General features: G+C 39.8%; 1 long non-coding RNA gene across 1 annotated transcript in view; it reads right to left on the bottom strand.

Annotated features, from left to right (window-relative positions):
• LOC111925420 (uncharacterized) overlaps positions 1 to 3,545 on the bottom strand; it is a 42,043-nt gene extending 38,498 nt beyond the window's left edge. The window contains exon 1 of the long non-coding RNA XR_015289096.1: positions 2,362 to 3,545. This is a non-coding gene — a long non-coding RNA (uncharacterized LOC111925420). The remainder of the gene's footprint in view (positions 1 to 2,361) is intronic.
• Between the last annotated feature and the right edge of the window lie 10,738 nt (positions 3,546 to 14,283).

Here is a 14,283-nt window from a genome sequence, read left to right as displayed (position 1 = left end):
GGAGGTGGGTTTTCCATCCCACTTCCTCATGTCTTCTCCATGCTCCTGGAGAAAAAACCAGAGGTTACCTCGTGGAGTGTATCCTTTCTCCCTGGCTGGGGAATGCCTACTCCTAATAGCAGAGACTCTTGTTGGTTCTGGGGAGACGTGGTAAATTTCTTCTTTAAGTTCCTTTTTTAGTTTCTGATGGCCCTCTTCAATCAAGCTCCGGACTTGCTCAGCCAGCCTTGTTTCCACAGATGAGACATGGGTGCGAAACGGGGCAGTGACAGTGTCCTCGTAGATTCTTAGTTTATTGGCCAGGACACCCACCCTGTCCTCACCTTCCCTCCATTGCAGTGTTGCCAGGTAACGGGAGTACATCTCTGGTCCAAGCCGTGCAAATCTCAGCCACATCTGTGACGTGCACTGGACACCATCTGGGCTCTTAGGAAATCTCTCATCTTCTGCAAAAATGATCTCCAGCACAGCCAACTCCCTCAGGCATCGGATACCCTGTTCCATTGTGCTCCATTTTCCCTGGTGCACCTGGAGGTCTTCTTTGCAGAGGTATCTGTCCCTTACACTTGTCAGCAGTCGCCTCCAGAGGCTGAGAGTTTCTTGGGTTCTCCCAATCCCCTGGTCAATGACCACATCCCGGGACAGCGATCCCAGTTGCCTGGCCTCACTTCCATCCAGGATGGTGTCGTTTGCTGCAGCGTCCCAGATGCGGAGCAGCCAGGTTAGGATGGACTCGTTCGTCTGGCGGGTGAATTCCCTCCGCAGGTCACGCAGCTCACCTAGGGATAGAGAGCGAGTGATAATCTCTGGTTCTGTCTCCTCCGCTGCGTGTGAAGGTCCTGCCTCACCCTCATCAGTCACTATGCGGACTGATTTGCTTCTTGATTTCTTTTTCTGAATGGGGGCAACTTCTACCGGTTTAGGCTGCTCTGGTTCGGTGACTGTTTGTGTGGAGGTGCTCATGGCCCTTTTGGTTCCTTTCTCCTCTGTGGTAGTCTGCGTAGACATGGACGCTGTTGTTTTGCTCTTGGTTCCTTTCTCCTCTGTGGCAGTCTGAGTGGACACGGATGCTGTTGCTTTGCTCTTGGTTTCTTTCTCCTCTGTGGCAGTCTGCGTAGACACGGACGCTGTGGCTTTGCTCTTGGTTCCTTTCTCCTCTGTGGCAGTCTGTGTGGTCATGGATGCTGTTGCTCTGCTCTTGGTTCTTTTCTCTTCCTCCTCAAGAAGACGCTGTACCACACCAAACAGTGCTTTGTTTCTAAGCATGGTGTACATGGTGCAGGCCATGCAGAGAAAACAAAACAGCAAGACTAGGCTGTCCTTGGCATCCAGAGAGAACTCAATATTTTTAAAAACTGCTGTGCCTGACCTGAAAGGCTGGAAGAAACCACTCTCCACTCTTCCCACCAAGGGCAGGGTGCGATTGTTGAGAAGGTCCCAGATGTAGCAGCCCAGACTAGGACAAGCAAACAAAATTGAGTATATATTCCGAATGGTATTCATTGCCTCACAGGTTATCATGCCATAAGCATAATAAACCAATAAAGCAATTCTCATACCATTCCCTGGTCTCAACAGGAGCAATACAACAGGCAAGTAGTTCCCCATGTGAGGGAAAATATAGAGAGCAAGATACAGTACCCATATAGACAAGCCAACCACCATGGTGGATAGGTTTCTGTTAATATGAAATTGCAATTCTGACTTTCTCTCAGGTTAATGCCCCACGTTGGGCGCCAAAATATGTACTAGTTTGAAATCAAACCAGTGAGAGATCGCAAGTCAGAATTATAATTTAATAGGAAAATGATAAAAAGAATAAATGCAATAATATCAAAAACACTGACAGAGTCAGAATACAGCCTGGAACCCTGTTAGGGTGATGGTAGTCGTCCAGATGAGGTGGTCTTGTTGAAGCGTGATCCTCTGGAAGAAAGGGGGTCTGGTCTTCAGCTGAAAGTCCAGCAGTAGCTCCTGTCCTCTGGAAGTCCCGTAGGTAAGGGCTGCTGTGGTGTTCGAATTCTCAGCTTATATCCAGTATGGAATGCTTGGCTCCTCCCTCGGGGAGGAGCATCTCACAATGGGATGGTGAGTCATGAGATAAGGCCTTGATGAGCCATTAACAGAAAACAGTCCAGGAGGAAGTTATCTCTGAGTCATGCAGCAAGGCAGTGGTGGGCCCATTAACAGGGGACAATACAGGGGGAAGTTATCTATGAGTCATGGGGCAGGGCATTGATGGGCCCATTAACAGAAGGTAGCCCGGGGGGGGGGGGGGGGGAGGCAGGGAGCACTGCCTCACCTGGTTTCAACAGTACATGAGGATGGTGATAGAATATACTGCAACCCAGGACAATCAGCCTCCCAGGAAAGGAAAATCTGTTCACAGTGTGAAAGTCCCTCCCATGCCTTGCAGCTTTCCCAAAGCTGCTTACATGGGTCATGTCAACTTAGGGAGTACTACTTTAAGGATAAACTGTTCTAGCATAGAAAACTAAAATTTCTCTTCTTTTATCTCTGGGAACAGTTTGTTTTTTTTTTCTTCTATCCCTGGGGCAAAGTTTCTCATCTCTCTCTGTTCAAGCTTCTCATTAGATTACAGCTTTTCAGCATCCACATGCTCCAGCACAAGTGCTCTTTTCTCATGGACTGCAGGTAAGTGCTGCATCCCCCCATGTGCATCATGAATTACAAGGAAAAAACAAAGTCTGTTATATCAAAAATAAATCTTCACCATAGCCTTACATAGAGAATTTCAGCCCAAGACAAAGGCATCTCCTCAATCCCCTCCTAACTAGAATTTGTCTCTTTCCTTACTGACTTCAGTGTCCCATGTTTTTTACTTTATGTGTCTTCACCCTTTCCTTTTCCTGATTTGGGAGACAATTGGTGTTTGTAGGTTCATTTGTTCTCTAGCTTTACCAACTGAAACAGTTTTTATTACAGAGTTCTGCAGCACTGAAAGGTTGATCTCATCCAGGCTGTCCATCAGGGAGATCGCTCACCGTGCCTCTCACTGCTGCTCACGGGGTCTCTGCTGACACCGTGCGAGCCGTGCCGGCCACCAGCTCCACTCAGCGCTTTTCTTCGTGAGGAGTGTCAGGAACAGGAAAAGCTTCTGCTGCTGTTTTTGTCCTTCTATCTGCAGCATGGCTGGCTAAAAGTGGCTGAACAAAGAAAGTTCACTGTGAGCCAGCATGAGGCAGTCATGTCCACTTGTCATTTGTCCCAGTTGCATCGATTTTTTGGCCCTGAAGTCTCCGTTATGTGGCCGCTCCCAGACTGGGCCAGCAGTGGCCACTCCCAGACCCCGGCCACTCCTTGCTTCAGGGCCACTCCCAGCCCCAATAGAGCCTCCAGCTGGCACGGCCCCGCAGGAAAAAGGTCTGGCAGGCTGTGCTGGGAAGGGGCCCCAGCCGCCTGCCGGGACCGGGCCCAGTGGACTCCCCAGTGAGGGGCTCTGCAGCTCGCTCACCTCCCCTGAGGGGACAGAAAATCTCGGCCAGGCCACATGGGGCTTGCCCAGCCTGGCCACACGGACTGTGTGGGACTGGATCAGCCAGTTACCTCTTCAAGAGCTGGAAGGAAGAGAAAGGCTTGCCTACCTTGGTTTGGAAGACAGGTGTCTGCTAGGGAGGGCAGGAGCCTCCCTCAGAATGAAAATGTAGACCCCACACACACTCTGAATTATTATAATTTTGAAATCAAGGGGCTTTTAGGCAGAGATCTGGGGACAGGAATAACAGTTCTTTACTAGTATGTATAACAAGGCCCACAAACAACAATAACTACAGCGTTAGCAACAAAACAGAACCAGGGACCCTGTGACAGCTTTCTCAGCTGAGAAGGGAAGGGATGGAGGAGAGGCTTTGTTTCACAAACCCCTCGGGCAGTCAGTCTCGGTGCTCCTGCAGGGCTCTGAGGAACACTCAGCTGGAACAGCAGGGATGAGCTGAGATCCCGGGCCGGTGGCTGAGGTGGATCAGCAGCTCCGCGGTGGTGCCTGGCACTGCCACATGTCCCGGCAGGACAGGGGGTATGAGGCCCACAAATGAAGAGGGGAGGAGAAGCAGCAGCTCCATCTGGGTGATGGCGAATTCCTCTCCCCATGCAACCACAGTATGGATGCTAAATCTGAGCCACAGTGCCTGTACAGATTGCAGGCCGCATGGCTCCTCAGGCTGCCTGAGAAAGTAGCCTGGGAAAAATATGAGAAGGAATTAAAACAATTCTCAGGGACACTAAACAGCCTTGCAGGTGTTGTTTTGCAGCCTCTTGTTTCTCCTTGCAGGAGAGAGTCAGGGGGGCAGTGTGCCCCTGACCAATGATGGTGATGTAGCACTTTGTTAACCAATAAGAGTTTCCTTTCTGTACTTTCCACGTATCTGTCTATAAGACAGGCCTGAAGCAATAAACCAGAGAATTCTCGTGTTGAAACTCCCTTGAGAGTTTGTGTCGTTCTTCCTAGCCATTCCCAATCGGAACGACAACCACAGCTCCCAGCTAGTGTCCTGTTCTGAAGCTGAAGAACCCAGCCAGCCCCCAGCTGCCCCTGCCCTTTTTTTCCTGCCCCTCCTCTCCCCCAGGCCCAGCTGAACTCTTTGTTTTTCTCAAGCACCCATTAAGTACCAGCAGTCAGGTTTCCCCACAACTAATGGGTAAAAATTCCATAGGTGAGACAGAACAGAAGGAAGGACACCTAATCCCCAATAGCCTGTTTTTAAAATGTGAATCTCACAGAAGTGGACCCAGCTTCTAAATGGTTTAATAGGTTATCAATTCTCAGAGCTAGACAGGTATTGTTTTTTTGCTAGGCGCAGAGCCTCTTAGCAGCCCCTCCCAGAAAAATAATTTCCCTGATAAAGAAAAGAGGTTGTGGGAAGGGGAGAAGTGTTGTGAAGGTTTTATTCTGATTATTATTCTTTTAGTTCTGTTAATAAAGTTTTCTTTGTACCTTTTAAGTTTTGAACCTGCTTTGCCCTCCTCCTCACAGCAGGAAATGAATAAATAATTCTAGTAGGTGCACTGGTGATTTTAGCCAACATTAAACCCACCACATTACTTGGTGCATTGGCTGGGAAACTCAAACTGGAGAACCTAAGCCACTACAAAAAATTGGTGTTTCTGCCTGGTTTTGAACTGAAACTGCCACAAGTATTCACCCAATTTTTCAACAGTCTCAAAAGTTTCATATTGACTAAAACCGTGCTTTTAACTGAATAAAGCTATTCTCTTGGAAAACAATACTCAACCTTGTTAGGATATCACAAATCAGTCCAAAAAAAAAAATAAATAGATGCTACCAGGAGATATAAAGAGTAAAAAGGAAGGGAAGCCTATAAAAAATCAAATTAAGAACAGAGTAGACAGATTTCAGAAGTATTAAATTGTGGCCATGAATAGCACACAATAAAAGATCCCAATCACTAAAACCCACCAGTCCAGGGTCAGGAGTTAAAAAATTAGAAGATAGAAGACAAAACCTAAAAGGAAGAAGAGGAATCTAAGATAACAGAAGAGTATGAAACCCAGAAGGGAATAGTTTGACTTTGAAACAAAACAATTTCTCAGCTGATCCATGGTTTCAGGCCATCTAATCTTCCAGTGTAAAGTAAATGGCTGCAATTGGTAGACTGTATCAGAATTAAGCATTTAAAAAGAAAAACCTAAATGAAAGTCACTATGAAACATGGGGGAAGACCTAGTTTTTACTTTTGGTTTTTCATGCCTTTAAGGAGGTAATGAAAGGATTTGTGACAGAAAGCATTTTGGAATACTTAACTGTTTAGTACTATATGATGTCAATATCACTGCCATGTGGTACAATAACTAGAGAGCCATATTACACTAAATGCTCAGCATGAAAAGCAGCACCTGTGTATGCAGGTGCCATCTTTCAAGTTGACAGAACTTGCTAATATTTTGAATAAGAGATGGTATTTTTCTTTACAAATTCTCAACATATTTGATTGATTTTTTTTTCTTTTTTTTTTCAGATACAATTGTTTAGGAAGTACTCACTCCTACAGCAATCAATAATCCTCACCACAGTCCCTGCTTCTGCCTTTTCCCACATGGCAAAATACACAATAATTTTTAAATTACTGGAACACTATTTTTTGAAAGAGCCCATTTTGAGTCTATGTAATTTATCTCACCTAAGACAGATTTTGTTTGCAGGAAGCCACATCAATATTCCAATAAATCCAGGCTTTAAATTTGTTGCTTTGAGAAAAAACAATTAACCACTGCCTAAGCAATTGAACAAGTCTCCTTTAAAACTTTATTTGTGGCTTCAAAATCAAAGTCTTTCACTCACCTGAAAAATTTTTGCTTATCCATTTTTTCAGCTGAATTCTCTCAATGACATTTTGCTCCTTTGTAGTGATTTTTTCATGCTATTGGTTATTTATTGCTAAATTTGTTTCTAGGTGTCATACAGAAGTTGTTACAAAGCAAGATATTGGATGCAAGCAATTCACTACTGGATTTGTGTATATCATTGGGATTGTGCTCACACTAATTTTTGCAGAGCCTCCAGAGTCCAGTATGTTATTTTTTGTATGTATTCTATATAAATGCTATATGTTCTGTATGAGTTCAGGAGAGACACAGAAGAGCTTCTCAACAAAGCTGATATTTTCACAGTCAAAATGGAAAGGCATACCAGAGAACATTCTGATGAAATTTTAGAAATCATGTCAGATGCTCATATCTAATTCATTTTTCCAGAATTATTTTTTTGTCCTACCACCCTATTTCTTCTCCAGTTTTCAGCTTAAAAATGTATTAATGTTTATGTTATATCTATGTTGTTACTTTGCCTAAGGAATCTTTCTTTCTCAGCAGTTAGTGCACTGATCAGTTCAGGATATTCAGCATACATTTTCTCCATCTTTATTCCTCTAAATGCAAGCCATATTTTTCTCACATCCTTCCAAAGCACTGCCTTTCCCTTCTCCTGCTCAGCTTAGCACCTATATCAGTTTTAAGCCATTGGTCTCAAATGTGATCAGTCAGTTTTTTACCCAGTGTTCCTCATATCTATTGGAAATGCATATATGCTACTGTTTTTCTGGCAATATAGTGGTCCAGCTAGGAAAGGTATTCAAGCAACCACAACTGCCTGATATCAAGTCTCTGAACAAGAACTTTGAGTAATAAAATGTGTGGTGTGTCATTGTGCTACAATTTGATCTCTGCAGAACCACTGTATGAAAGGTAGATATGAACCCACTCAACTGAATGCAGTTGAATTTTTTTCCTGTGATAAATCTTATCACATCAATTCAGATAAAAAAAAATAGCCATTAAGCAAAGGGGCACAGAAATGAATATATTTAATAAAATTTCTCACTAAAACATCTTCCTATTTTTCAAACTCATTGTATTACATTTAGGCATCCCTAATATTCAGCTGAAGAGAAAAAGCAATACCAAAGAAACAAATACAGCTCTTAAAACAAAATATGTGTAAACATGCACATATAACCAGTCTGTTAAGACAAAGATATTTTAGAATCAGTTTTTGAGTCAAAGACATACTTTAAAGTTGGGCTGAAAGTACCAATATTTGCTAAAACATCATGAGTGTCTGCTATCATCTCTATTCCAAACAGCTAATGTGGGGTATACTTACCATGCAATAATAGCATTTTAACATTAAAAATAATTAATATTTTTACAAAGTAAGAAGGAGTAACTAGGAGGAGGAAACCAGGAGTAGGAGGGAACTAAATAAAATCTGTTCCAGTAGAAGTCCTTGTCAGAATATGAATAAAGATGCATCACAAACAGTATATGAATGGTATGTTATGCAGCTAACTACAATCAGTTAACAGCATAAAGAGTTTCTTTTGTTAAAAAAATAATTAATTGCTAGACTTCATCATCGAACCCTTGTAACTAATTCAAGACCAATATATTTTAAGCACTGATTTGATTTTTCCTGCAAAGAGTACTGAATAATCATCATCCTCCTTTCTAGGTAGCCAAGAAAATGTGGATTAAACGAAAAGTGGACTAACACACAGCTGTAAGAACAGATATCTCAAGAAGAACAGCACACTAGTGTCATCTTCATATATATTTATCAAGTGATTTTTGGGATCAAGGATGATTCAAGTAAACAAGGAACTCCACAAGAAGTCACTGAAAATTTAACAGTGGGGTAAATACAGAGACATTTTTTGTCCTTCTTATATTCTTTTGATATTGAAAGAAAGAAAAAAAAAAAATAGCATTACCAGAAGTCTATAAACTAGAATTTAAGGAAGGAATTTAAGATGGTTTTAAGATGGTTTTAAGACCAGCTGGAGATGCAGCCACTCACTCAACCTTCCCTCTTATCAACCCCATCCTGGTAGAATGGGGAGAAGAATCAAAGTATAACTTTTATGTTGAGATAAGAACAGTTAAATAATTGAAAAAAAAAAAAAAAGGAAAAATATAATAATTATTAAAATAGTACTAATAATGATAATTTAAAGAAAAAAGGAAAAAAAAAAACCCCAGCCAAACAACAAGTGGTGCACAATGGAAGTGCTCCCCACCCAATGACTGATGCCAAACTCCTCTTCCTGAACCCAGGTTGGCCACCCTTCCAGGTTACTCCCTCTAGTTTATAGACTATCTACTTCCTGGGGTGCAGCACACTACGGTGTGGAATATCTCTTTGGTCTGTTCCGTTCACCTGTCCCAGCTATGCTCCCTCATAGTTTGCTTTTTGTTTGATAAATCCCCTCACTGGCAGAGTGTGAGACAGAAAAAAAGCCCTTGACTTAGGATAAACATAACAGGAAAAAACCAAAAACAAGTGTGTCATCAAACCCATTCTCATTCCAAATCCAAAAACCAGCACTGTCACAGCTATTGAAAATTAATTAACTTTACCCTAGCTGAAACCAGGACAGATGCTCTCAGTATTATTCCCTCAGTTGTTAAAAGCAACATTCTCACTAACTTTACTGGTGGATAAATTTTGCATGTTTTTCAAGGGAACCCTTTATCACCTGCAAGGAACAGAAGGCTCACACTGAGGAATCTGCTGACGAAACAGATGAATGAGTTCTTCCAATTGGGCTTAGGCTATGGACAATAAGTTTTATCACAGGCAACTACTGTTAAAAGCTACAAGATTAGATCTGTAGCTGAATGATGTACCATAATTTAATGCAATCACAGTTTTAGTTAGTCTATATAGACTGTAGGACACTTGGATTTTACTGAATTGTTTTATTCTACACTTCCTCAACTAGACATTAAGAGCCAAATTATTCTCTAAAGAACTTGAAAAACTGTAAGAATGTAAGAAGATAACAAGAATTGTAAGAAAACAATTTGAAAAATTACCTGCAGTTCCTTTGAAAGATTAGAAATACTGTTTGCAGCTTTTGCTGGATTAGCTAATTCTTATTCCTGTATTAGGGTTCATTAATTTGTATATTCATCCTCATCATAATAGCCACATTTGCATAAAAATAACAACTCCAGGATCATTATTCAGGTGTCTTATTCACAAACAGCCTGCATTTAATACCAATCAACTCTTTATTGAGCTCTCTAAGGAGAGAGAGAGAGTGAGAAAGAGAGAGAGAGAGGATGAAAATATCCCTAATGAATATCCCCATGAAAGTAAGTGGTCTTTTTACGAGCTGATCTTAACAGAGCCAGGGCTGTATTTCAACAGGTAGAAATCAAAAACATCACTCATTTATCCCGTGACACAGCCAAGCCAACACACATCCTGTGACTCGAATTTGCCCATGCACAGATCAGAATTGAATGTGCTTTGACCATCCGATCTGTCTGCTAGCTGGTATTATCTCTAAGGTATAAGAGCAACCATTAGAGAATTGCAATCTCTGATGGGGTCTTTGTTCTCTAACGCAGTGTCTAAGGACACAAATCTTACACAGACCTACTTTCCATATGTACACATATCTATTGTCTTGTCTGCTGTCAATAGTTCTCTAACAAGCAACAAAAAAGAACCAGGTATTGCGATGATATTAAATTCTGTCAGGGACTTTAGGACAAGTTCCTGAATCCAGAAAAACAAAAAAATGTGAAAATAGATGCTACAGCAAAAACAAGCGTACTGCCAAGTGAATTCTTACAATAAGACACCTGAAATTTCACATGTTGCAAAATCTAATTTGAAGATGCTATAAATCTAGTAGGCCAGTTATGCTACTTCCTTTAAATATCTCAAAACCAATACCTGAACTAAATAAGTCCATTTCAAAATTCCATTGAAACCCCCCTTCCATGTTTAAGATTCTGGGTACTTGTGCCCACCTCCAATTTTGCACTTTTTTTCCCTGAAGCTTAGTTCTGAGCTGGCAATGCAATTGCATTTATACACATAAAAGAAGTAGTCAGTGAAAACTCACTAGGTCTACCAACACAATACCTTTCCAAAATTAAAATGGGTGTTCAGAAGCCCAGAGAAAAAAAGCAAACAGAAATAAAATAAAAAAAATAGCCTAATGTATGTGTTGTATCTGCAGCACTGAAGGCATATTTATAGAAATTAATAGTGACAATAGCTATGGAACTGTATAATTTAAAAGACCACCACACCAAATTATATCTTCACACTCAGTAATTAGATAAAATCTATTAATCTATAAAATCTATTGACATCCATAAGAGGACAGAAATGAAAACTTGTGAAAAATTCTCAAAGCAGATTAAATTATCTTGGAATACTAAGTGCATGGCATCTCTCAGAAACTGGCAGCAATGATGGGACAATGCAATAACCACTGCCTATGCTGCCAGAACCATGAAGAAACCCTTTGTTTCAAATTCAGGCAACTTTATTGGGAAATTTATTATATTTGTTTCTAACTGTAACTCAGATCTTTGTGCTGTGCTTTGACCTTGTCACAGGCAAAACTAGAACAACTAGACATAATGTGACAATATTCCCTTACTTCTATGGTGTGAACATTTGACAAGCTGTTAAACAAGCTTTGGAACTATATTAATCTAAACCCAAATGTCAGAAGGGGAAAGATACTACTTAAACAGAACTTTAATATTTAAAATTAAGGAAGCACCTTCATGAAAATGAGTCTTGGGTATCACACCTCCAATAAGAGTTTTATAAGCTTTGATTACTTTTTTCCTAAAGATAACGCAAAAGAGGAGAAAATAAAGATTTCTCTATTTCAGATGGAGAAATTGGTTTTTTACTGTTAATCATGCTTCCACCATCTACTGAATGTCAGCAACTGGGACACATTCACTGTGAATATAAGCACTCCTGTACTAAGAGTAAGTCAACACCTTTTGTCTTCACACATATATGTGGATTGCACATAAAAAGGGCCCAGATTCTAAGATTTAAGCACAAAGCATTTGAGAACTGAAAAATCTTGGTTTAGCTCTTACACAGCTCTAAATATTTTTTTTTAGAATAATGCTTTTACTAATAGAAAATTACCACACAGTTCTATTATTATAAAGTTACTTTGATCAACTTCTAAACAGCCACTGCAAGAACTGGTAACCAAAGACTTCAGGATCTATTGTCTTTAATACTAATGTCAGACAAGATGCTGACATTCCTTATATACTTCTGCTTGTGAGATTAAATGGATCGATTTTGAAAGAATTTAGGGAAGGCTTTGTGGCAACCTTATAGCAGCCTACTAAAGAAGGCCTTCAAGAAAGCCAGAGAGGGACTTTTTACAAGGGAATGTAGTGACAGGAAAATAAGGAATGGTTTCAAACTGAAAGAGGGCAAGTATAGGTTAGATAGTATGGGTTAGATAGAGGAAGATACTCTCTACTGTGAGAGTGGTGAGGCACTAGAAGAAGGATTTCAAAAGAGAGGATGCCCCAACTTCAAAATTGTTCAGGGTCAGGTTGGATGGGGCTTTCTTTGACCAGCCTGCTTTAGTGGAAGGTATCCCATGGCAGGAGAAATTAAACTGGATGATCTTTAGGTACCTGCCAACCCCATTCACTCTATGACACTCATCCTGCACAACAAAGTGATTCTATTAGCTTTAAAAATGCACAGCTATACTCCTTTTCAACTAAATTCATTTGTAGACTTTTTAGTGTTAACCTAAAATGGAGAACATATCTATCATAATTTTAACCCACTTAATATTTACTCAATAAAGTAATTTCAAAATAATTTAAAATACATTATTTCTGAACTTTCTTTGTTTTGGTTTTGTTTGTTCTGTTTGTTGTTTTTTTTTTTTAAGTAAAGACTTGCACCAGGCCAACATAGAATCACACAATATATTATTGACTTAAGACACAATGATTTACACATTTTTGCCTTTAATGGTACTTGACTTCTAGCCTTATACTTCATAAGAATAAGTGTTTTATTTATTATCATAATTCACACTCTGTCACAACCATGGCAGATTCCAAGAATTTGAATTTAAAGACACTAGGAGAATGGGCAAAGAATGACAGCTGAACTGCAAACTTTGAAAGGTGTTAAGGAAACTGGAATCTTAGGAGTTTCCTGTGACGTTGCTAGAAGAGACAACATTGGATAAAGAGAAAGAAGCAGAAACAAGTTTGTAGGAGTAGTAAGTAAAGAAACAAAATAAAGATTTATTTGCAATAAGTATTATAATGCAGGCACTGAAAAGCAATCACAATCCTACCTAATTACAGATGGGACAACAATACAACCAAGACAAAAGAAATACCAGATTTTCTGTTTTTATTCTTTACTGATACATATTGTAAGTACAATATACAACACATGTCAAGACACTATGGTCTAATTATACTACTATCTTCATAGAACACAGGTGTGCCCTTACCTTCCCATCCTTTCACCTTTTCGAGCAAAGAAATAAATCTCTTCCTTTAAACAACAGACATAGGAGCAGTCTGACCATTTTTACTGACATGTCCATAAATTAAGAAAGCATGAACCATCACAAAGCATGAGGGCACAAAAGCACATTACCAAGTGTAAAGGAAAAATTGAATAGCAGTAGTTATCTCAACCAGAGCTTTGGAGCTCTTTTCCTGTTGATCATCAGCAGGGTTGCTCATATACCTTATTTACACATACAGTAGAATAATATCCATCAGTTGAATTTTTATATGATGGCTGGTTATTTATGAAACTTCATGAAGTCATTTCACCCCCTTTAATAATGTACAAGAGTGCATATAAGAAAGTGCCCATAACAATAAAGTAATTTATGGTAAAAACACAAAAAAACATTCTCATCAGAACTTGGAGCAGAGGGCAACACTGAATATGATCTATCCACAAAATGGTTGATAATTTATAAATCAATTACATACAGATAGATATCAAGTTCTGAAAACCCCCATCTGGGAGGGATGTTTATCTAGGATTATCTAGGATGTTCATCAAGATAATACACAGTTTTACAAAAACTTGATCAAGAACAAAATTGCTCAGAAAGAAATGGAAAAATATTACAATGAATATGTAATTCAGTTTGCAGCCAAAAGCTCAGTATGCCAGTGAAAAAATGAACCATTCATTTAGCCACCCCTCTTCTTTGAATAAAGACACTGCACACTAATTTAAGATAAAAATTCATAGCAAGTACTTTAGATTTTTTACAGTCCCATAATTCTGAATTTATCTTATAAGCATGAATGGTTTCATACAGCTACTTTCTTTATCATAGCTGAATTGGATGTCCCATGTTAAAAAATAGCCACAAACAAACAAAGAAAAAAACTGTGACACCAGAAAACTAAATAACTCCCACAGCTCTGAAAAAAAAAATGCAGTCTATATATATCTTTGCATATGAGAATACTTTCACATTGAACAACTATTTAAGGCATACAGATAATTCTACCTGCGTCACTCTTACAATGTATGCAACTGATGGATCTTTTAATCTTCAATCTTAAATTTCTACCTAAAATCATAGCAAGTTATAGGTTTTAATTTAATAACCTTCTATTTTAAAAGCCTTAACTCTTCCTCTCCTACTGTTCAAAATGTGTATCATCTTTCCGGAAGTCTCATCCGAAACTGTCAAGTCATGACAGCAAGCTGTTAAAAGCATCAAGATGCAGAATAACCACAGAAGTAGAGGCAGACAGGAGGCAGCAGAAGACAGTAGAACAGCTGAAGACAGTACCCAGCTACACATGATGAGCCCACCTTGTCCCACAGAATTTCTCTGTGTCCCTGATGCATCTGCCATGTCTGCACTCAGCAGCTGTGTCACCAGGAAAACAAAAGAGTTGTTACTTGGAAGTATTTCTCTGCTTTCCTTAATATGCAAAATAAGAAGTAGC

This window comes from Cyanistes caeruleus, chromosome 1 (genome assembly GCF_971803275.1).
Source record: "Cyanistes caeruleus chromosome 1, bCyaCae1.hap1.1, whole genome shotgun sequence".
In the NCBI taxonomy this organism is placed as follows: domain Eukaryota; kingdom Metazoa; phylum Chordata; class Aves; order Passeriformes; family Paridae; genus Cyanistes; species Cyanistes caeruleus.
The sequence above is the reverse complement of the archived record's forward strand: the minus strand, read 5'-3'. Positions and strand labels throughout refer to the sequence as shown.